The sequence below is a fragment of the Peromyscus maniculatus genome, chromosome 19 (genome assembly GCF_049852395.1).
Source record: "Peromyscus maniculatus bairdii isolate BWxNUB_F1_BW_parent chromosome 19, HU_Pman_BW_mat_3.1, whole genome shotgun sequence".
NCBI classification, from domain to species: domain Eukaryota; kingdom Metazoa; phylum Chordata; class Mammalia; order Rodentia; family Cricetidae; genus Peromyscus; species Peromyscus maniculatus.
Window position 1 is genome coordinate 56,197,189 of NC_134870.1, and position 23,648 is coordinate 56,220,836.

The 23,648-nt window shown below is 45.4% G+C and overlaps 1 protein-coding gene across 12 annotated transcripts in view; it reads left to right on the top strand.

Annotated features, from left to right (window-relative positions):
* Positions 1–23,648, top strand: part of Nedd4l (NEDD4 like E3 ubiquitin protein ligase) — a 337,346-nt gene that overhangs the window by 171,190 nt on the left and 142,508 nt on the right. Inside the window, exon 1 of one of the 12 annotated variants that reach the window (XM_076555372.1) lies at positions 10,403–10,613. The exons of 10 other annotated variants lie outside the window; for them this stretch is intronic. The gene's annotated coding sequence lies outside the window, so the exon portion shown is untranslated. Of the gene's footprint in view, positions 1–10,402; positions 10,614–23,648 lie in introns of those variants that run through there. One more of the 12 variants, XM_076555376.1, reaches the window with a different exon arrangement.

Below are 23,648 nucleotides of genomic sequence, written 5' to 3' on the forward strand. Positions count from 1 at the left end.
TTACGTGTAGTCCATTACAAAGGGCAGTCAGGACAGGACTCAAGGAAGAAACTTGGGAACAAGAACTAAAGTAGAAGCCGTGGAGGAGCACTGCCTTCTGGCTTGTTCAGCCTGCTTTCTTCTACCCAGGAACACTTGCCCAGGGGTGGCATCCCCCCCCCCCCAGTGACCTGGGCCCGCCTCCATCAGCCATCAACCAAGGAAATGCCCCTACACATTTGCCTAGAAGCAATGTGATAAGACATTTTCTAAATTGAGGTTCCGCCTTCTCAGATGACCCTAGCTTGTGTCAAGTTAACAAAAAAACTAACTAGCACACTAGTCCTACATCATCCTTAGTGAAAAATATGACATAAAATCTCAAGGAGTGAAAATAGGAAACACATGAATATATTTAATACAAATTCATAAGTAAATTCATTGCAGTTCTAATTAGAATTTCAGAGGTGTTTTTTTTTAAATTGAATAAAAACAATCCTGATGTTCATATGAAAAGATAAATGCATAATTCTGGGGAAGAGCCGAGATGAACGTGATGACGGGGTAGAAAGGCAAAGTGAACACAGATTTGGCTCACAGATGATCACAGTATGCCGAGAAAACCTTCGTGGTCAAAGCCATGTGGTATGGATTCAGGGGGTCTATGGAACTAAACAGGTAATGCGTGGCTCTCTCACTGAGTAAGGGAGAATTCATACACCCGGGTGCAGAGTGTTGAGAGACACATGTCATCTCACGGACAGAACAGGCACCGCCGTCTCTTCATCTGGAGTGGGGGTGGCAGCAGTGAGGCAGGCATGACGCTGTCAGGGTTCTTCTCAGAAACAAGCCCCAGAATCTTCTAGAACCTCTGAGTACACAGACAGTTCGGTTTTTAAGGCTTGAATGTAAGAAACTGATCGTAAAGTCTTGGTGGGAGGAAGGAGTCGAGCAAATTTTAATGCAGATAAGCTATAGACACTGGAGGCCTATCTTAGTGGAAAAACCTTCTGTGGTAAAAGAGACACGATTTAAGTAGAGCGAGAGAGTAGTTACGGCAGACAGTGGGAGACTGTCCCTAGAATTCCAGTAACTTGGATGGGGATGAGAACAGCACACACAGAGGAAAAAGCAATAAGAACTATATTAATAAACAGGAGCTGAGTGTGGTGGTACGCACCTGTAATCCCAGGCTGGAAGATTACAAGTTGGCTGAGTAACAAGACTGTCCCAAAATAAAATGTGTAAACCACGGAGAATAGATGTGGACAAGCAGCAAGCCTGTTAGAAAACACAGTAAGTACCTCTTGCTAGGAAGTGCAGAATAAAACGAGACATAACTGGAACCCCATCTGACTAGGGGAGGACAATACCGGTCAGCATGATGTCGGGGACACTGTCATGATACTGATTGTGTTAGTCACGGCAACCAAAAGCGTAGCAGTCATTTCTGATATCGTCACATGTATTTGTTTGTTTAGGGTGTGTGTGTGTGTGTGTGTGTGTGTGTGTGTGTGTGTGTGTGTGTGTGTGTGTGTGTCAGTGTCAGAGGACAGCTTGTCGGAGTTAATTCTCACCTTCTCCCACGTAGCTGGGTATCACACTCTGGTTGTCAGCCCTAGCGGGAAGCCCTTTTATCTGCAGAACTAACTATGTTGGTCCTGGTCGACAGTGTTAATGGAAGAAAGGCTTGGTTCTTCGTGATTTCCGATGCTTCAGTCTGTGGGTAGCTGGCACCGTTACCTGGGGCCTGGAGTAAGTCTGCACCATGTGAAGGAGGAGGCTGTTCACCTCATGGCGGAAGGAAGTAGCGTGATGGCGTACCTGTCTGGAGCCAGCTTCCTGCTCTTCCCCTTTGGTTCCGTCCAGGGCCCAGCCCACGGTGCCCCTCATTCAGGACAGGCCCTCGCCTTAGTCAGTACTCTAAAAACTCCTTCCCAGATGGAATTACAGCTCTGCTTGTGTAACCTCCCAGTGCAGTGGAGTTATGATCAAGTTTAACCATCACACCATCATCAACATGTGGCTCACCCTTGGCTCTGTTGCAAAGCAGACTGCAGTGTATATTACAATAAAATTCATTGACCTCTCACCTGCTTCCACCCAGATCTCTTTTAGAAATTAAAGTGCACACAGTCCTATATATAAATAGATCTATTTTGCTGTCTTAGTAGCAAAATACTGCCAATCTGAACAGCCATCATTTGAAAATGGCTGGCTCATGGAAAATTCGTGCTCTTTAATATCATGCAGTCATCCTTGGGAAGAATTAGAACTGTGTCTGATTGACTTTGATCTCAGGAGACTTCAAAGTGTGAGCATGGGGAAAAGCTGGAAATGGTTCTGGTCTGAGCTGCGGGGGTGGAGCAGAGGTTGATGTGGGTGACAAGGAACAAGACAGCAGGGATTGCCAAACCTCTCCTCCCTGCCAGATTACCAGCTGAGCTGCTACCCATCTGGCTTCCGTGTCAACCACATCCCATGTTTTCTCCGTGGAGGAAGCTGCAGAGAGCTGTGGTTTGAGGTTAGAAATCCTGGCTTCGTTCTCTTAGACCATGGATTCTTTTTTCTTATTCCAGCGTGCTCTTGAGTTGGTCTCCTGATACCCTCCTGGATTTTCTGAGCGTATTAATTAAATTTCTACCTTTGGTTTTTTTTCTTTTCTTTTCTTTTTTCTTTTCTTTTCTTTTCTTTTCTTTTCTTTTCTCTTTTCTTTTCTTTTCTCTTCTCTTCTCTTCTCTCTTCTCTTCTCTTCTCTTTTTTTCTTTTCTTTTCTTTTCTTTTCTTTTCTTTCTTTTCTTAGACTCCGTCTGTGTACTGCTTTCCAGCATTTGACATGGCTTGGGTGTTTTTCAAAACCCCATTAGTATACCTGGGACGTCATCCCACATCTGCCCTATCTTGAAAACCCCAATGGTATTCATTGATACATCTGTGGTTTCTGTAAAAAAAAGAAAAGAAAAGAAAAAAGAAAAGAAAAGAAAAGAAAAGAAAATGACTAGACTTGAATCTTGGATCAAATGGGCTTTGAACATTTCCTAGTGTTGGGCTAGGCCGATAACTCAGCTGATAAATTGCTTGCAACCATAGTTTAAGAGTGCCCCCAACCCATATAAAAATAAAAGCTGGGAGTGTTGACACGGCACTTGTAATCTCGAGTGAGACGGAGACAGGAGGATCCCTGGGACCCACGGACCATCTAGCCCAGGCCAGTGAAGAGACTCTGTGCCCCTCCCCCGAAAAAACAGGTGTATGGTATCTGGGGAAGAGTGGCCAAGGCAGCACATGTATACATGCATCATCCCCTCCCCACCCCCAGTTAAAGGAGAAAGCTTAAGGAATAGGCTATTTGGGCTCATGGTTTCGGATATTTTAGTCTCTTTTGCTAGAGAAAGCATAGTGAAGTTCAGGACAATGAGACTGTTCATATAGCACAGACCAAGAAGCAGAAAAGGCAGGATGGAGCGAGAGGAGCGGTTATAACTAACCTTAAAAGCCTGGCCTGGTGACATGCTCCCAAAGCAGCCAGGCTCCACAGACTCCCCACACAGTACCGCCCTCTGAGGAGCGTTCATTCAGACGTGATCCTGGGGAGACATTTCAGAGTGGACACTGAGAAGTTGTTGCCCACTGGGTCCAACTGGGTCCAGCTGATGATGAGAGAAGCATCTCGGCAGCGGGACAGGAGAACCCATCACCTTTCTGTCTTTAAGTAGTTGAGGTACCCAGTACTCTTAGTGTTTTCTCATTTCCTCTTTTATGATTGCTCACTTGTAGCCTTGTAGCCTTTTGTCCATTTTCCTCCAGGTTGTTAATTTTTCATTGATTTGTTAAGTTCTTTGTAAAAAGAAAGCAAGTGGATTTGACTACTTGTTTATGTGACCAATGCTCACACTTGATATATATATATATATATATATATATATATATATATATATATATATACATACACATATATACACATACATACACATATATGTATACATATATATGACACTTTTAAAGTGTTTTTCAATATATCCCTTCTGAGATGACTTGGAAAGTTAACAATTATTTATAGCACTCTTTGTTCTTATTAAAGATAAGAAGGGGTTTTCCCCTCTCACTGGAAAACTTACACAAGTTTCTAAGTCTAAAAACAAACAAGGAGAAAACCATCAACCACAGCCTCACTGCATACCGGGACAGCTTATTTCTGTTTGTTTTGGGGAGGGAGCGTGGGTTTTTCTGTGATGGCCCTCATAATGTTGTCATTCATTCCAACGTGTGATACATAGGACATTCTGTTTTCAGAGTGTTCAGTGTCTTATTTTGTCACGTCTGCTGGAAGTTTTCTAGTTTCTTTACAAAAGTGGAAAAAGATGTGAATATCTAAACTTGATTTTGTTTTTGTGTTTCATCCTTGGAAATGGGATTACTAAATAAAAGAATCTGGGGATTGAAATGCTTTGTTCCATATTTTATCCATTTCCTACTTATGTTCCTGTCAGCATAAAGAGTCATTGAGCTCACTTCAAATATCAGAGACTTAGGAGACACATTCAGAAAATGTCAGGTAGAGAGGAACTTGAAAGGTTTAAGCAATACCATAGCAGAATCTTTCTCTGTCTTGCCAGCCAGCTCCTAAATAATGACATGGAGACTTCTTATTTACGAAAGCTCGGCCTTAGCTTAGGCTTGTTTCTAACTAGCCCTTATAACTTAACCCATTTCTATTCATCTCCATGCTGCCACCTGGCTTTTGGCTCTTACCTCTCTCTCTGCGTGTCTTGCTTCCTCTGTGTCTACCTGGTGACTCAGCCTTTCTTCTTCCCAGAGCTCTGTCTATCTGGAAGTCCTACCTATATCTCCTGCCTAGCTATTGGCCGTTTAGCTTTTTATTAAACCAATTACAGCGACATATCTTTGCACAGTGTCATCAAATATCTCACAAGGCCAGTAGGGCTGGGGAAAGTGGTAGAAATGAGGTTTAGGGAGTGGGTAGGAGCCTTTAAGGAGTTTGCATTTTTATGATTTCCAGAAATGGGAGTGGTTTGCTGTGGTTTTGTGTCGCTGGTGAGAGTAGCCCCAGGCCAGTTAGGAGGCTGATACGATAGCCCCTCCCTTCCAGGGGTGGGTATGTCTTCGACACCAGGGTGGTGGCATCCAGTGTGGAAATGAGGACATAGGTGAGGGCTCAGTGGGGCACTAGAGTCCTTCCAGCTGAAGGGCTGGGGATGTGAGAAAAAAGACAAGGACAGAGTACGGCTGACAGCCCCTGAGGTGAGGTGGGCGGTGGAGAGATGGAGCACATTGAGATCTTCTGTGCCTGTTAGACCTTCAAGTCAAACGAACTGGGAGATGGGCCAGTGTTGAGTGACCATCTTGGAGTTCACAGTGTGTTTGGGGTTCTGTCTAGATAACTGCCCCGAAAACTCAAGATTAGGAATGCAGTCATTCCACAAACTAGGGACTGTCTGTAAGCTGCCAAACCACAGAGGTTTGGGGGAGCAGGGGGTATACAGATGTGGGGCCCATGTGCTTTGGGCAGAGGTGTGTGCAGCCTTGTGTACTGAATGGTATTTAAAATTCAGGGGCCCTTTCCTCCTCTTGGTAAAACCATGACCTTTTTTTCAGTACTTTGGTAAATGCATGAAGATGTGATTCTGTTAACGTGTGAAGGACCTTAACCACTCATACATCCTTTTTTGAGACATTGGAACCAAAAGCTAAACCAAGGCAGGGGAGTCTGCTGGAAGACCTTGTGAAAAAGTTCAAGACCTGGTGATAGGAATCATCAGGCTCTGCCCGTGTTACATAAAGGGTTTTGCCTGCACCGCGTCAACCTTGTTTTGCTCGGTTTTCTTCCTCCCCCACCAAGTGTCCCAGTTTCTCTTCTACTGTAGCTGATTTTGAGCAAGACACAGAGAAACTCGGGCTGTTCCATCGAGCATCTGGGTTCTCTGTATTTGGTTCCTCACCCCTTAAGAAGTGACAGTACACAGTCACATCGCCATTTTTAAATACATTTTATTAATCATAGCAGATGAGATGGAATGATAAAATACAAGCCGTCTATCTATAAATCCAAGCAGCCTGGGAGATAAAATTGCTCACCGCCTTGTCTTTCTGCAAAGCCCTTTGGCTATGTTTGTAATTAGAGATAATGGGAACAGTTTGTGAATTTGACATGAACAGCATTTTATGGTAAACATTCCACGATAGCTTATATATTTTTAATAATTTTCAGAGGCTGCCTATTATAGATAAATCATGGAGGCTCTTTAGGGGAAAATCCCTGAGGATTTCACTAGTTGGCAGATCCTTTTAAGATTAAAAACAAATAAAAACACAAAACCTGAACTATCTTTAGAACACTAAGAAACACAAATTTCATGTTCTTAAGATCTTGTTTTGACTGAAGTTGCTCTTAACTTTTCATATTCCTTTTGGCTTTGTTACCTAAACGTTAATTATCTTGAAGTATCCTTTTCCATGGCTCAAGAGACAGACGGCTCGGTATTTAAGAGTACTTGCTGCTCTTGCAGAGGACCTGGGTTCAGTTCCCAGCACTCACATCAGATGGCTTCGGATTGACTGAGCCTCCAGTTCTAGGGTATCCAGTCTCCTCTTCTGGCCCCCATGGACATGTACCTGGTATGCACACATGTGTACACACACACACACACACACACACACACACACACACACACACTGATCAGTCATAAATTTACATCTTAAATTTCATTGGAACATATTGATCTAATGTCACCCACTTATAAAACCTAGGTGTGTAAGGGGTGTGTGTGTGTGTGTGTGTGTGTGTGTGTGTATGTAACAGGTTTGCCTCTTCACGTAGATAGAAGGCACTGGGATGGGATCATTTCATGAAATGCCTAATGTCTGCCCTACAAGCAGGAGGCCCTCGATTCCATCCTTCAGAACCCACATTTAAAAAGATGATTTGATTAATAATGTTGATAAGACCTAGCTTATAAATTACCCAGTTGTCTAAGAATAATAAACAGTGTTGATTTGTTGTTTGATAATAACATCAGAAGTGCCCAGGAGTCATCCAAAGCTGTGCATTTCAGTGCAAATAATAGAGAATTGTGGAAACATCATAAATACTGTATGGGCATTCCTAGGATTGAACCCAGGGCCAAGTGCATGCTGGGCAAGTCCTATTCCTCCTCCTCCTCCTCCTCCTCCTCCTCCCCCTCCTCCTCTTCCTCCTCCACTTTTATATTTGAAATAGAATCTCAGTAAGTTTCCTAGGCTAGTTTTGGTTCCCTCTGTATCTCAGGCAGGGCTTTAATTTATGATCCTACCGCTTCAGCCTCCAGAATGGCTGGGAATAGCTCTCTGTGTTTTGCTGTTATACCACCAGGCAGCCTCAGTGTGGTTTTGGGATAATAATTTGAAATGTCATTTGGAAAAGAAACGTCTCTAAGAGTTAAGCAAGAATGAAGGCTTCTGGCAGGCCCTTCCCTGGTCCTTCTCAGGTGTCCTTCCTGTGGCCTCTCCTTGATCAGTGACAGCTCCGGGCTGTGCCAGGAAGGACAGTTTCTTTGCTCCAGGTGCTGATGGTATGTTGCCCATATTGTGAAACTGAGGATCATCAGTCTGAAGACATCAGCTCCTTCCTGTTTATCAAATCAGGAGCCTTTGCTTTTCTCAGCCTGGCACGTGCCTCTGGAGTGTCCAAGGGGGAAATGCTAAAAGCCTCATTACATTCCTTTGATTCCCCCCATTCAAGGCAATACGATTATTCCTTCTCCCGTGGCTCCTCAGAGTGGCATCCAAGGCCACCACCACTGTGCTCTGCACTGGGTCCTGTCCTTTAATGGCCTCCCAGAGACATTGAGCATTATCTGTAGATGTTCTTGGTTCTCACACCTATGAAGATCTGCTACCCAGTGGATGGTGGCAAGGATGCTGATAAACATCCTACAGGGCACATGATGCCCCTCACCCACAAAGCAAAGCTAGAATGATCCCATCTCAGTATCCACAGTAAAAGGCTAAGCTTAAACTGTTTTAGACAGACTCTCTGGCCTGGCTGTGTCCCCTTGGTTATCTGAGGTCTTGTCCCTGTCACCTCTCTCTGTAGTCTTGAGTAGGGGCACTATAAATTTGGGGAAACAAAACATGGGAGGTCAGGCTGCTGGGATGGTTCTAGGTTACTCTAGTTAGTAGGAATATCGTTCTTGGATTGATTCCACTCTTGGGTATGCCACTATTGTGGATGGGCCCTAATATCCTCCTGTAGTCAAAAAGAATTGAATGTAGACTTCTGGCCACTGCTAATTAAAAACATATATATTTTAACATTGCTTAATTTAGTGCTGCGATTGTTAATGACTGGTCAGTTGGATTGCAGGATCAACACAAGCTGGTTTCAGTGGGGCTCCAGAGAAGGACTCAGTTGACCTGGGAATCCTTTTTTGATGTGTTTGACTGAAGTGGAGGGGAGCATTTGATGAGGAAAGGTCTTGCTCCTCTCTAGAATGAAGTTCTTCCACTCAGCTTTCCAAACAGATCTCTTGCTGGACAAGAAGGGAGGGAGCATGGAGAAGTGGACGGCTGTGAATCAGAAGTCCACACGGATGGCATTTTTAAATTAATACATGGCATAAGTCATCCCTTACCTAGCATACTCATTGGCTAGGTTTGCCATAACAGAGTGCCACAGCTTGTGTGGCTTTGGCATCACACATATTTTCCTTCACAGTTCTGCAGGCCTCGAGGTCTTAAAGTCAAGGTGTTTGAAATCAGGGTTGGTTTGTTCTTTCTCTCCTTGGCTGTCAGTGGCCATCTCCTTCCGGTCTTCCATCTTCCTATTTGTGTCCTGATTTACCTTTTAATAAGGACACAGTCACATTGGGTTAGGACCCACCCTACTGACCTTATTTTTAACTTTATTGCCTCTCTCAAGGCCCTATCTATGGGTAGTCATATTCTGAGGCACTGGGTTTAATGAAGACTGTAGCATATGATTTTTGAGGACGACAGTTCAACCCACCACAGGTAGCATTTAATTGGAAGTATAGGTGCTTTTTATGATTTGTGTGTGCAGGCACAGATGCTCAGATGTGTCCACATTTGTGTGGAGGTCAGAGAACAACCTCCAGTGTTGTTCCTCCTATGCTGTCTACCTTGTTTTTTGAGACAGGGTCTCACTGACCTGGAAATCTCTAAGTGGGCTAGTCTGGCTAGCCAGTGAGCCCTAGTAATCTGTTTCCACTTCCCCGTGAAGGGATTACACATGCCACATGCCCAGACTGACTGACTGACTGACTGACTGACTGACTGACTGACTGACTTCCTTCCTTCCTTCCTTCCTTCCTTCCTTCCTTCCTTCCTTCCTTCCTCCCTCCCTCCCTCCCTCCCTCCCTCCCTCCCTCCCTCCCTCCCTCCCTCTCTCTCTCTCTCTCTCTCTCTCTTTCTTTCTTTTTCTTTTTGAAATGTGGGTTCTGAAGAATGGAACTGGATTGTTTATGTGAAGAGGCAATGTGTTACACACACACACACACACACACACACCCCTTACACATCTTGTTTAGGTGTGTTTGCTTGCAGGGATTTGTGATCCCTTCATGGCTTCCTCTTCAGCTCCCTTCTGTCTCCCAGGCTCCTTCCTGGCTGGCTTCCCTCAGTGGTGGACAGCAATCAGGAAGTGTAAGGAAAATAAACCCTTTCAACCATAAGTTGCTTTTGGTCACTGTTTTATCACAACAGATGGCCAGCCAGGGACAGGTGGTCAGGCTGCCCAAATACCAAGTGAGACATTGTACATAGAGAACAAGGCAGAGATCCTCAGCTTCCTTTACCTCTGGGCCCCTGGGGTGGAGGTGGGGGCTGAGAACTGGGGTGGTGGGTTTGTAGGAAGGGCTCCTCTTTCCTGCAAGACCCAGTCTCACCTACTGTTTCTCTCCCGCCTGGTGGTCATAGGATGGGTATTTCTGTAGCAACATGAAGCTCTCTGAGAGCGAGCCAGGAAGTTGGGCTTTCTAACCTGCTTGGTGTGGGGCCCAGCAAAGAGAACAGGACAGAGGCTGAGTGAGCCTTGAATAGAGTGAATAGAGTAGAAGGGCTGATCCCCCTGCCTGTCCAAAGAACCAGTGCTCTAAGCAAGCCAGACAGCCCAGAGAAACAGACAGTTGGTCACAAGACCACATGACCTCTGCTCACATCCCATTCTGGGTTCATCAATCCTTAGAGGACCGTCATTTGGACAAAGGACACTCTAAGAACAACTGCAGGTAACTTTACTGTAGGGCATTGGGTGAGAGGATTTCAGCTAATTGCAGGACTGGGTGGGGTTACTCTATGCTCAGCTAGGGATGGGGCGGAGCTTGTCTTAACTGCTGTTCCCACCAAGAAGCATTCTGGTCTAGCTGTCATTGACGTGAATCATCAGCACCGGCAGCAAGCGCCTGGCAGGCTTTCTCAGATGTGTTAAAACTTGCTGGTGTTCCCGGAGTGTCCACAGAGGTTGTGTGTAGACACTACTTTTGAAGCCAGGAAGGCAGAAGACCAGGCAGGAAGCCCCAGGGTTGCCCAGGTAGACTTCCAGCCACACCAGTCCAGCCCAGCACTTTCCAGCCTTCACATAATGCCTTGTTCGTCTTGATTCCTGAAGACAATCACAGGTAAGAACAAAGACACCACTGTAAGTTCGTTATGTGGGTGTGTGGCATCCACTGGCACCGAGTTCGATTTTGTCATAATGCTGTTTTCATGTCAGCGGCTTTACTCGACCTCATACCAGGAGTTTCCATTGTAATAAATGCTTCTGAGGGCTAGCGAGGGCCGGCCTGTTTCTTCCTTATGTGTAAACGGTTGCTAGACAAACCTGAAAGAGGCAGTGACCTGAACCCTGTGATATGATTTTGCTTCTCTTCTCTATCTTGACAGTTTAGAAAAATGTATAGTGTTCATCGCCCAAAGCAACACAGGAAGACCGCTTTTGATATCTTTTAAATCTAAATGAAAACGGTCACCCCTTAAATTCTGTGACCATTGTCTTCTGATAGAACTCATTGCTTTGGGCAGAACACTCGAAAAAACTTCCTGTGATGTGTTGAGTCCCTATTCCTGTGGTGTTTCATTGCAGAGGAGGGAGATCCCAGCTGTCCCGGGCTTCCAGTGAAATACCATCTTAGGTCACACAGTGGTTTGCTTAGGGAAGACCCGGGGATTTTATTCCAATCGTTACATGGCGGTCCTTAACTTCCCGTCGGGACTTGGCTTATGTAATTTATGCGAACTGAACTTACCAGTTTTTTTTTGTTTTTGAGAGAATCAGAACGAAAGCCCAGAACATGTTCAACTGAAACGTCCTTCGTGTCCTGCTGTCGTTTCTCATGTGTGTTACTCATGCGTGCAGATACTCTGTGTGATTGGCATGTGATATTTGTTTCTTTACCGGCTCGTCTGGTGATTCATAAACTGTTAGTTTAGTAGTGTGTCCGTAAGCCTGGAATAAATGAGTGTGTACCACGCCTTCTATTAATGAGCCTGGTTACTTTCCATGGGTATTCGGATAGGAATGAAAAATGTCTCAAAAATGTGACGTGTTAAAAGCTACCGTCAGATCTCAGTTGATCGTCATCCCTTTATTTCCCATTGGAAAGTACATTGGTGACATGCATTTGAAGTAGATTAGATTCTGGCAAGGGGGCAGCAGATAACGGAACTATATAAAAGAAGAGGGGATTTAAAAGACAAGGTGAGCTTCTTTTCCCATGTGAAGCTGAACACAGTGATGATGATGTCAGGAAATGAGGAAGAGCAAGGCTTGTTATTTAATTAGACAAGAAAAAAGAAGCAAGAGCTAGTGCCATGGCTTTCTTAGGCTTTTTCACGAAAATTGGCTTTTCTACTCAGAAAGCCTTTGTGGAATCAAGTATTGCAACTGAATGTGGCAGGGGTTCCATGAACTTCTGCCCCTGAGGAGTGTGAGCACCTCCATAGTCCAGAGGAGCTGTGTGCTGGGATTCCTGCCTCGTGGAAGGTAGCTTTCTTGGTTATGAGGTGCTGGTTGGGAATGGAGGACTGTGTTGATTTGCTACATTGCGTTCCAGGTGTTTTGTTTTGCTTTATTTTTCATTAGTCTAAACCTGCTAGGACTTTTTCAAAGTAGTTTTCAATCATAGCTATTTACAGAGCCTTTTCTGAGCCAGGGAGAAATGGAGCTGGCTACTTACTGGTAATGTAATTTTTGTAATTCTGCAGAGGGCTTACGTACAGGTAGGCCACTGAGGGTCCCAGGTACCTGAGGTCATTCACCTTGGAGTCACACAGCTCAGCATGTGTTCTCAGCTGTTTCAGAATCTATTTGGACTGGGTCCCTGGTAGCACAGAATTCTGCAGAGGGCTATTCAGAGTGCTCTCACCTCAGTAAATATTTGTGCTTCCCTTGTACCTGGCCTGATCTGCTTCTTAGGGGGCACAGATGGGCAGTGGGTAGTCAGGTCCCAGAAGCCATCCATTCTTCAGGCCAGTGGTTCTCAACCTTCCTAATGCTACGACCCTTTAATTCAGCTTCTCATGTTGTGGTGACCCCCTAATCATAATTTTTTTTTGCTATTTCATAACTGTAATTTTGCTACTGTTATGATTCATAATTTTAAGTATCTGATATGCAGGATATCTGCTATTGGACCCCCAAAGGGGTTGTGACCTACATGTTGATAAACACCACCTAGGCACAAATGATGATCCCATCAGCGGTCCTCAAATTTAAGGAGACCCTGTTTCCCACTTTTTTTTTTTTTTTTTTTTTTTGTTGTTGTTGTTGAAATCCCGGGATCCAGTCACCACTCCTCCCTGAAGTGGTCACCAGAAATGAATCCACCCAGCTAACCATGGAATATAATCAGGTAATCACAAACTGCTTTCTCACAGCTGAGACATAGGCCAGCCGCTTTGCTCACTGTGGCTATTAGAAGAAGGCTTAGAGTCCACGTGCTAATTGACATGCCCCTGGAAAACAAAGGATTGATTTTTTTTTCTTCTAGAAAATGGAAGACCATGTGGGCATTTCTGGAAAAGCCCATGACATGGCACCGCCCCTCAGGCAGTCAGTGGGATTTCAGACCAAGTGAAAACGCAGACTTGACAGATTCAAGTTTAATCGGTGGCGGCTTCCATAGAGCTACCTAAACAGTCTGCTGCTTCCTATGATGTAAGCCGTCTGACTCACCGGCTCTTACTCACAGGGCCCGCTGCAGGCAGAGAATCACATGCGATTATAAACAGCCTCTTCTGACCCTGGTCAGTGACTAGAAACCTTGTCACAGAATTGGGAGGCACGTGACTATGAATTCCTGGGCAGAGGCCTTTCAGAATCCCAGGGATGTGATCGTTGGGGGTCTGTGCCAATGTAAGGGGTTTGAAATGCTCAGCTCAGTTAGCGGGGAAACAAGCTTCAGACTCAAGGATATCTGGTTGGGTAAGAAATCAGACGTGACAGGCTTCCAGAGTATTAGTCTATTCTGTGTCCTTTATGTTCTTGCTGCTGAGGTTTTCAGTAGAATGAGATCTGAGGTCAGTGAGTAAATGATTTATCTGAAATAGGCTTATTCTGCCTCGTATTGTGTTTAAGTAACTAACTCATTTAAGCACTTGCCTTGCTCCCTGCTTAGAAATAAATTCTCTTCTCATTCTCCCAGCACTTCAGAATGAATGGTAGCTGTCTCTTTAGCTTCTGAGGAACCTATTTCTTACACTTACTTGTCAGCTTTCATTGAACTGATTTTCTTTTTCTTTTTCTTTTTTTTTTAATTGACTGATTTTTACTTGGTTTGTTTATTTTAGAGCGTATGGATTATCAGTTCTGTAGCATTGGGCAAAGTGAAGATATTTCTCAAAGACTTGATCCGTAAGCTTAATCAGGATGGTGAACGGAGGCTGCCTAATTTGTGGTCGCTGGTTACAATTAATTAGGATGCTTCTTGATTCTTCCTTGGTGGGAAACCCTGCAGGCCAAGAGGGAGTCTCTCTGATCCTGGAGAGCTCTGCTTCTACAAAAGAAACGAACTTAGCTGCTAAGAAGAGAACAAAAGCTGGTGGGGGATGAGTGTCCTCGGAGACACGCCTAGAAAAGGGTGGAAGTGGAGGAGCAGATTCACGACAAGGCCCTGTCACCTCTTGTTTGGAAATGAGAGTCCCCAGAGATGACGCATTCATTCCTCCTTAGGAAAACTTGATTCTGAGTGTGACAGTGTGACGTGGGGCTGGGAGATTCGCTGACAGAGCTCCATATAGCGATACCCAGTTATGGAAAGAAAGCTCAAAAGCCCCACAGTGAGATTGAGCAGAGAAGAGAGGGTGAGGCGGGGTGCAGCCTCTGCCTTCTCTGTAGCCTCCTATGCTTGCCTAATCTTGGGTCCTCCCTGAGTGACAGTGAAGTTGCTGTTGGGTTGTGTGTATACACATCTATATTTAGCTTTGCTTATTTACGTTAGGGGAGGGAAGAAGTGTGATGATCAGACAATAAAATAGAAAGCATTCCCTAAGACCCTAACTGAGAATGCAGGAGTTAGAGTCTCAGTGGTCTCCTGGCTCTGAGGTGAAGCACACTCCTTTACCTGACCAGTATGTACTGAGTCCTCTGGGGGCCACTTCTTCCACAGGTGCTGGAGAGGCCGGGAGCTCATTAGGGAGGAGGGCCTGGGCCAAGGACTTGCCTCTCTGCCTGCAGGGAACCTTCAGCCTGCTGGGCCTGATTAACGATAATAATCGAGTCCACAGATCATATACTTAGGATGGGGTTAGGAGCCATGAAGAAGTGCAGTCGAGGAAGGAAATGGCAATTACTTGAGTAGGTGTGTCTGCGGTTTCTTCTGCGCCTCCTGGTGTCCAGTCTGATTGGTTGTGATTAGAATGGAAGTTGTAGCTGACACTAGGTTCATGGTAAGAAGCCCGCTTTAACAAATTTCTGAAAGCATCATGTGGTGGTGGTATTGTGTTCCCCAAAATATTGTGCACCCTAATAAACTTATCTGGGGTCAGAGAACAGGACAGCCACAATATTAAACATAGAGGATAGGCAGTGGTAGCACACACCTTTAATCCTAGCATTCCAGAGGCAGAAATCCCTCTGGATCTCTGTGAGTTCAAGGCCACATTGGAAACAACCAGGCATGGTGACACATGCCTTTAATCCCAGAAAGTGAGCCTTTAATCCCAGGGTGTGATGACAAAAACCAGAAAGATATATAAGGCGTGAAGACCAGAAACTAGAAGCTTTTGGCTGGTTAAGCTTTCAGGCTTTTGAGCAGCAGTTCAGCTGAGAGTCATTCTGGATGAGGACTCAGAGGCATCCAGTCTGAGGAAACAGGATCAGCTGAGGAATTGGCAAGGTGAGGTGGCTGTGGCCTGTTCTGTCTCTCTGATCTTCCAGCGTTCACCCCAAATACCTGGCTCAGATTTGATTTTATTAATAAGACTCTGTAAAGATTGCTGCTATAGCATCAGTCCTAGGGAAGCTGTAAAATATTGAGCTGGGGTGGGGCAGGGTGGGGGGTGGGGGGGAGAGGGCTGTGAATGCTGTTGATCTTAGAGCAGAATGGAAAGATACTGGGAAAGCAAATTCCCTGTCGCTAGGGATACTCAAGAATCCCCTGTTTGAGATGGGACACTAGAACCTCTCACCGCATCTGTGGGAAAGTCTCAGGATAGAGTCATTTTTTTTTCTGCCCTGTCAAAGGGAGCAGTAGGTCACAGAAGTAAAGGACCAAAGTTATGTCTGGTTCCTTGATGGTCAGAGTGGATGAAGAACAAGGACATAACCAGGAGCCAAGAGCATAGGACCAACAGACCATTGGGCCAGAAGTTATCTAGGAAAGAGAAGCTGAGAGAGGGGATTGAAGCCCTTGAGCTGGAGAGGTTTAGGGGGAGGAAAGGCCTGTCTTCATCCAATAGATAACTGTTAGGACTCTTCATGCACACTGGGCAGTCCCAGAAAGTTCCCCTCTGGCCAGCACTCCCTTCACATTCGAGTCTTCTCTGCTCCGCTCCCTGGGAATGCTGCTTCTGTTGATCTGTCTTGGAACCCCGTGTACACAGTTTATTCCGAATTGTCTGCTGTCTCTAATTGCCCCTTCCTGCTAGGATGCAAACTCCACAAGGTGTAGGGCGTTTCCTCTGTCTTCTTCCTCGGGGTTCTAGACAACTGACGCTCGTTGTAGGTCCCCAGTGCTTAAGGAATGAAGGGAAGGGAGGAGAGAGCTGGGCTCCCAGAGGGCCTAGGAAAGGGGAGTCTGTGTGTGGCCTTCCTGTGAGTATCCACAAGGATTTGATGATCCTGAGATGAGCTTGCTAGGGCCTGTGGTTTCTTCTGAGTCGTCAACACCGCACTAAAGGTGAGCTGTCTGTGGGTCACCTTGCTCCACCTTCAGGCATGAGTGTACTGGAATTGCCTGGGTGGCTCTCGGTGCTTGTAGGTCAAAGGTAATTGCCAGCCTTTCCTATGTGCTTTTCTGAGGGTTGCAGTTTGACACCCCCGCCACTGTTACAGGAAGAAATCCGTCTGTCACAGTAACTTGGTGAAGCTCCGTAGCTATTCCCCGGCACAGCCAGTGATTGATTCGCCGTGGGGTTTCCTACCTAATTACCAATCTGGCTTACAGTGTTCAACGTGGTGCAGTTACATGTCCTGCTGTGGTTTTATTTACCCATAATCCCTTATTGATTACTCTCTGAGGGTGAATTATCCTTCTCTTTCTGTGCATTGGATTTGTTTGTTTCAGATATCAGAAAAACAACCAAGAACTCTCCAGTGAAGGTGTTCGTGTGACTGGCTATTCAGTTCTCCTGGTTTAGAAACATTGCATCCAGAATATGAAGCTGTAGGGCTCATAATACAACTAGGAGATTTCCCTCTCCGACATCCTTATCCCAGTTTCCTATGATGCCTAATGTGCCTTAGGGCACCATACCCTCTGAAGCAGTTCATTGTTATGGACTCACTGCGTAGTCACTGGGACATGATCTACACAGATGACCAAGACATGGGCCATGTTTGCAGAGAGCTCCCACAACAAGGAAGAAGAATAAACGGTTGCTCTGCTGATCTGTTCCTGCCCATGGACGTGGGCATGGGGCTAGGACATCTCAGAAACAATGGAGTTTGTCTTCCAAGACATATGCAGGCCAGGTAGTTAGGGTAGGGCATTTCTAGCAGAGAATGAAACACGATGTGCTGAGAACTATTAGGAAGGCTGCTCCATGTGGCTGAATTTAGAGCGAAACACATGAACAATGGTGTTCAAAGGCAGGCGGCGCCAGAGCTGAGCAGATGGGACAGCAGACAGTTCTAGAACTGGGCAGATTGTGAATGCCACAGGTTTGGATTTTGTGTTGTGGGTTACAAAGCCAGTGAAGGGAATGAGCCCCACGCGTTTAGCTTCGGAGATGTGTGTCAACAATAATCGGCCTTATTCACAAGCTGTAGAAGAGGTTGGGGTTTGAGACTTGTCTTAGTTGGGTTTCTGCTGTTGGGCTAGAACACCATGGCCGAAACCAAAAGGATTTTTCTCCTCTTACACCTTGTAGTTCATCGTGAAGGACGGTCAGTGCAGGGATGCAATGCAGGAGCTGATGCAGAGGTCATGGAGGATGCTTCCTGACTTGCTCCCCATGACTTGTTCCACCTGCTGTCTTACAGGACCACCTGCGGGGGGGGGGGGGTGTGGCGCCCACAGTAGTCTGGGCCCCTCCATATCAATCATTAATCAAGAAAATGTCCCACAGGCTTGCCCATGGACCAGTCTGTTGGGGGCATTTTCTCAGTTGAGGTTCTCTCTTCCCAAACGACTCTAACTTGTGCCAGGTTGACGAAAACTAATCAGCAAGACTTTTATCCTTAAGGTGTTTAATCAGTGGGATGGCTAAGAGAGTCCTTCTAGATGCCCTAAGTCTCTGCTGGAGCATGATTAGACTTGGCTCTCACTTGATGGTTAATGATCTTCGAGGAGGAGATACGCTTTGGGGGTCAAGTGAGCCCAGCCAAGGAGACCTACAGAGTGAAAAGAGGTGGGAGATGAAGTCTACGGAGACATGGACATAGAGCTTGAAGGTTCTTAAGTCTGAGTTCTCCCCCTCCCTTCTTTATTGACTGAGGTTGGGTATCTAGCCCAGGCTAGATGACCTTGAACTTCTGAGGCTCCTCCTTCTTCCTCCAGTGTGCAGGGATTACAGGCACGTGCCACCACACCCTGATTTATGGTCTCAGTTCTAGATAAGAGCCTGTATACTCTTACAGGCCTGCCTGCACTCTTCCACAAGACAGCTGTATTCAGATTATCTTTGGAGACTCCTCACACCAGTAAAATGGCCGGCTTCAGGCCATCTCACACCGGACCAGAGGCTGCAGTTGGAGCAGGTTCCTGAGTCATTTCTGGGCATATTCAAGTACTGGCAGATGCCATGCCTCTACTATGGAATATCTTTAGTGGTCACGTAAAAGAGGAGGGTTTTTATGGTCTCCATAGAGCTGTTCAACTTTCAGAATCTCCTCAAAATGACAAGACTGTGGGATATAGGGAATGTAAGCCTAAATAGGGATTAACTGGTGTTTTACTACAGTATATAATCTTCCCTTTACATATTCCGTTTCTTACATTATGTGGCTTATGGAGGATCAGGCGTGTGCCCACTCAGAAGAGACCCAGTTCAATGCCTTTGGATCGTTGATGGATGATTCAGTATAGCTGTCAGGTGCTGTCCTACTTGATGGAAAGCAGGGCCACATGGCCTGCAGCATTCCAGAATACTGTTTGCTCCCAAATGACACTGTGGGAAGCAAGAACATGTCTCTGGTGATGCTTGCTGCTCCCACATGTAACGCAAACTTGACAGAACTGTTGTCCATGTTTAGTAGTATCTCATTTCATGTCAGCTCAGCGGACATTGGAGGTTCGTTACTTTCCCAGCTGTTGGACTTTATTGAGAGTTCGTTTTGTGTGTGAGAGCATCTACATCTGGACTGAGGTTCATGCATCTTTCTTCTGAAAAGGGATGGAAAAGAGCATAGAAAGCAGCACTGAGAACGAACGTAGCCTGGGGACCGGTGCTCTTCACACGAGCCCCTTTTCAGCTTTTAAAATGACAACCAATCGTCTAATCCCAGTTTCTGGAATGAACTGTCATTTTGTTTTCTCCGTGATTGAGGCTTCAAACAGTGGTGTTTCCCTGGGGCCTTTCCTTTGCACTGTCTGGTCATGTCTGTAACCTGAGGTTCACTGGGAAACTTTCCAACAGTGCATGCATGCATGCATGCATGCATGCATGCTTGCTTGAGTGTATTTGGACTTACATGCTATGATACTCTTGACAACCCTGAGGCCTCACATAGTAGAAAAGTGTAGGCTATGAAGCAAGTTGAAGAGAGTGAGATTTGTGTGGAAAATCAATTCTGTACTTAGTTATACATAACAGATAAGAAATAAATGTGCTGAAAATTCCACATTTTAGCAACTTAGGCAAGTTGTAATTTTTCTCAATGTAAAACTCTGGGGAGAAGTTACCTTCTCATAATGTTTGGCAAGAAGTCAGCCTTCTACAAATTACATGTCGGGAACTCATTTTCTGCAGGGTTCCATGAAGTATTTAGAAGCCTAAGATACAAACAATGGTAATTAAGATTTGTAGCCTTGAAAAGGAACGCACATGCAGAAAGGCACTCGAGCCCTGAGAAGGAGGGGCCTCAACAGGTATGACTGTAGGAATGCAGAGAATGGAGATGCCTGCTATTATGGGGTGGTTTATTTGGAAGAGCTGCTGGCTGCATGGAGCACAGACAAAGGATATCTGTAGAGGTAAGGAGAGAAGGCCCAAAATACACCTAAACCAATGAACTTGGCTGAATGCGCAGAAAGCCTGGAGAATGTTACCCTGACACCATTGGAGAACAAGGCTTTTTGGCAAATGGACTAATAAGCTAAATGCTCCGCTTACAGTCTCTTAGAAAGTCTAAAGCACAGAGCAAAAGTAAAAGAAGAAGCCTATATTCTCTTTGTTAAATACAGCAGAGGTGTGGTGGTATTGTGTTCCCCAAAATATTGTGCACCCTAATAAACTTATCTGGGGTCAGAGACAGAACAGCCATTAGATACAGAGGCTAGAAAATGGTGGCACTCACACCTTTAATCCTAGCATTCCAGAGGCAGAAATCCCTCTGGATCTCTGTGAGTTCAAGGCCACTTTGGAAACAGCCAGGCTTGGTGATACATGCCTTTAATCCCAGAAAGTGAGCCTTTAATTCCAGGGAGTGATGGCAAAAACAGAAAGATACATAAGGCGTGGAGACCAGCAACTAGAAGCATTTGGCTGGTTAAGCTTTCAGACTTTCAAGCAGCAGCTCAGCTGAGACCCATTTGGATGAGGGCTCTGCTGAGGAACTGGCAAGGTGAAGTAGCTGTGGATTGTTCTGCTTCTCTGATCTTCCAGCATTCACCCCAATACCTGGCTCAGGTTTGATTTTATTGATAAGACTTTTTTAAGATTCATGCTAGATCTGACGCCCAACGTTCGTGGTATGAATTTATGAAAAAGCTGCTTGCCTGTGACCTTTGGGGCTCTTGGTCAGACCTGAGCTGCCCTCAGCCAGTTGTGGTGGCACACTGGTTGGATTTACTGAAGAAGGCAGAAGCAGGAGGATTCCGAGTTTGAGGCCAACCTAGGAGAAGCTTCAGCCGGGGCTGAGCCACAAACAGTGGTGGGACCATGGAGGCAGTGGCTGCTATTCTGAGTTGCTGGCTTCTTCTCACCGTGTTGGTGACTGCGGTGATGTTCAGCTATTGCAGGAGAGAACTATGTTTTGTTCCCTGTAAACTCTTGGATTTTTCTGTGATTTTATACTATGACTGAGCTCTTTCTTCTTGAGGGTTCCATGGGCAGGGAGAAGTAGATTTATCCATAAAACATGGTCATCTGTCTAGTAGAAAACTTGTAATGCTCAAGCACATATATTTATGAGAGAGAATCTGAATGAGACTACAGTACATATTAATGGCTATGTAGAGTCTACACTAGGTTCTGGAGAAGTCTTTCAACATCCTCTCCCACCTAATACAATAATTTAAGGGAAGATTTTAAAAAAAAATCTGAATGCCTCTCAGATTTCTATGAGATTTAACAAGGCCAAAACCAAGACCCTACTGTCCTTTAGATGAGTTGGGTACAGTGAGCAATTCCCAGTGGATGTCCAGCCTTGTAGATGTGGCAAGAGATGCTGGTGTTCATGCTGGTGCTGGTTAATTAAGACTTTTAGTGCAAATGAGTGCTGAGTTCATGTCTTCTGTGAGCTTCTTTCTTGATAGTATGTGGGCCCAGATTTAAATGTGAGCGCTCACCATATATTAACGATCTAAATGGGAAAATATGTACCCTGGATACCCATCTCTTTAGAGATGGGGGATTTCTTATGATCTAGCCCCCTTTTCTGTTGATTACAGTGCAGTCACTTTTTTCTCCCCCCACTTCTGTTTGGAGCTCACCACAGCGCTCAAAATAATGGAGTCCTGAAGTGGTGGTGTTTTGCTTGCCTGTTAACAGACTTGAAGATAAAACTGCTTAAAAAAAAAAAGACCTAACACATGTCTTTCTGAGAGGTGGGGGGCTGCTTTTGACCCTTTGAAATATTAGAATTTCAGGGGTGGTCTTGTGGTTTTGAGTTCATAGCAGGCTGAGTGTGATTGGCAGGTAGCTTTTAGAAGCACAATCAGTGTCCTACAACTTCATTCAGGTCCTCATTCCCTTATCCGAAGTTTCAAAGGCTGTTAAAGTTCCTAAGACCAAAGTCAGTGTGTCAGAAACTTTAGAGAGGGAAAACCTATGAACAGACGCGGAAGTGTTTCCGGCCTCCATGTATAGTACTCAGCTTACATTTTTGCGTATGTATGTAGCTGTACAGGTAATTAGCATTTGGCTCTGAGCCCTTTCACAGCCTCCATTAGAGATTTTCAGTGATAACTCTTGAGTTACCAAAATGAGCAAAAGGCCTTCTGTAAGCTGTTTGTCCCTGTCAGCTTCCTGTACAGGCTGGCTTTCATGAATGCTGCTCTGCTAACCCTGCTGTGGCAAGGCACCAGGGCTGGCTGCCTGCCCAAAGGTATTCACCGCCTGACGGTCCCGGAAGCCACCTGTCTGGAGGTATGAGCAGGGCCCTCTATGACTCCTTCCTGCTTTCTGGCTGCAGGTGACAGCAGCACTTTGTGTCCCTGGCCTATAGGTGCGGCCTCCCTGTCACCAGATCATCTTCCTGTGTCTCCCCTCTATGCTTGTCAGTTTCTCCTTTTCATAAGGACAAGGTCACATGGGTCACAAGTTTAAAAAAAAAGTGCTTTGGGACAGGGTGACTCTTTCTACCTTAATTAAAGGAGTTTTCCTCCCTGGTTAGTTAGTAAAGGCTGAATTCCTCCCAAGCAGTTCTGCCCTTTAGAACATGCCCTTTTCAGGGATTTGACACAGTTGAGTGTGGACTGTGCTTTGGCATTAAGTCCAGTATGCCCGCTCAGCATACTGTCCCTCTCAATGGGGAGGTTGAGGTTAGCTTGGGACCCTCTGTGCAAGATTGTAAGAGAATAACTCATTGGTGAATCTTTTTCCACACTTGATTTTAGCACAGTTTTTTTTTTTTTAATGTGTGTTTCATGCCACTTTATTAATCAGGAACGGACAGGGTTACTTTGGAAAAGCAATGTATAGTAAACTAACCAGCATGTACCATTGAGTGTTTAGTTTATAGTTTTACTCAGTGTGATTTGGTTTTGTCTAACCAGGAAGGAAGTGGATGAGCAGGTCTGCTAACTCCACATCCCACCAGACTCCCATAACAACAAACTGACTGATGGGCTCAGAGCTCAGTTTTCCTCCTCTTGTTTCCTTTAGGATGGAGTTCTTGGAGAATGCTTCCTGTCGCAAGGTGCTCCTAACTGTTCTGGCTTTCGACCGATAATTTGTTTTTGTTTTGTTTTTTTAACTGGGCGGGTCCTGACTTGCCTTTCCTAGACACACACTCCCCTCCCACCTCCACCTCACTGAGACACACACACAGTGTGATGGCTGGTCAATTATTATTACAGGTAGTTCTTGTAGGCTGCCCTTCTGGTGACCCTAGTAAAATGTGTATAACATCAGATGACCGGGGGAAAGCTACCCAGAGGCAGAGTCCTCGCTCTCCATTAGAGATGAGGCTGTCTCTATTTCCTTCTCAGTCTTCCATCCTCCACACAGTAGAATGAGCTCTTTGTACTGGAACCTGCAAGAGGGCAAAATGGAGTCATGATGGGTCCCAGAGTGTCAGAAGCACATACTATGAGGTGTTCTTAATTGGAAGATTTAAGATGAGGTCTAGAAATCTGTGGGTTAATAAACCCTCTGGGTCAGTGGTTTTCAACCTGTGGGTAACGACCCCTTTGGGGTTTGAATGATCCTTCCACGGGGTCGCCTACAACCATAATTTGCATTATGGGTAATAACAGTAGCAAAATTACAGTTAAATAGCAACAAATAATTCTATGGTTGGGGGTCACCACAACATGAGGAGCTGTATTAAAGGGGTCACAGCATGAGGAAGGTTGAGAACCACCGCTCTAAGTGATTCTTAGGGCTGTGCAGTGTGAGACTCCTTGCGTCAGGAATTCCTCATCAACCAGACTTCCTGGGTCACCTCGACT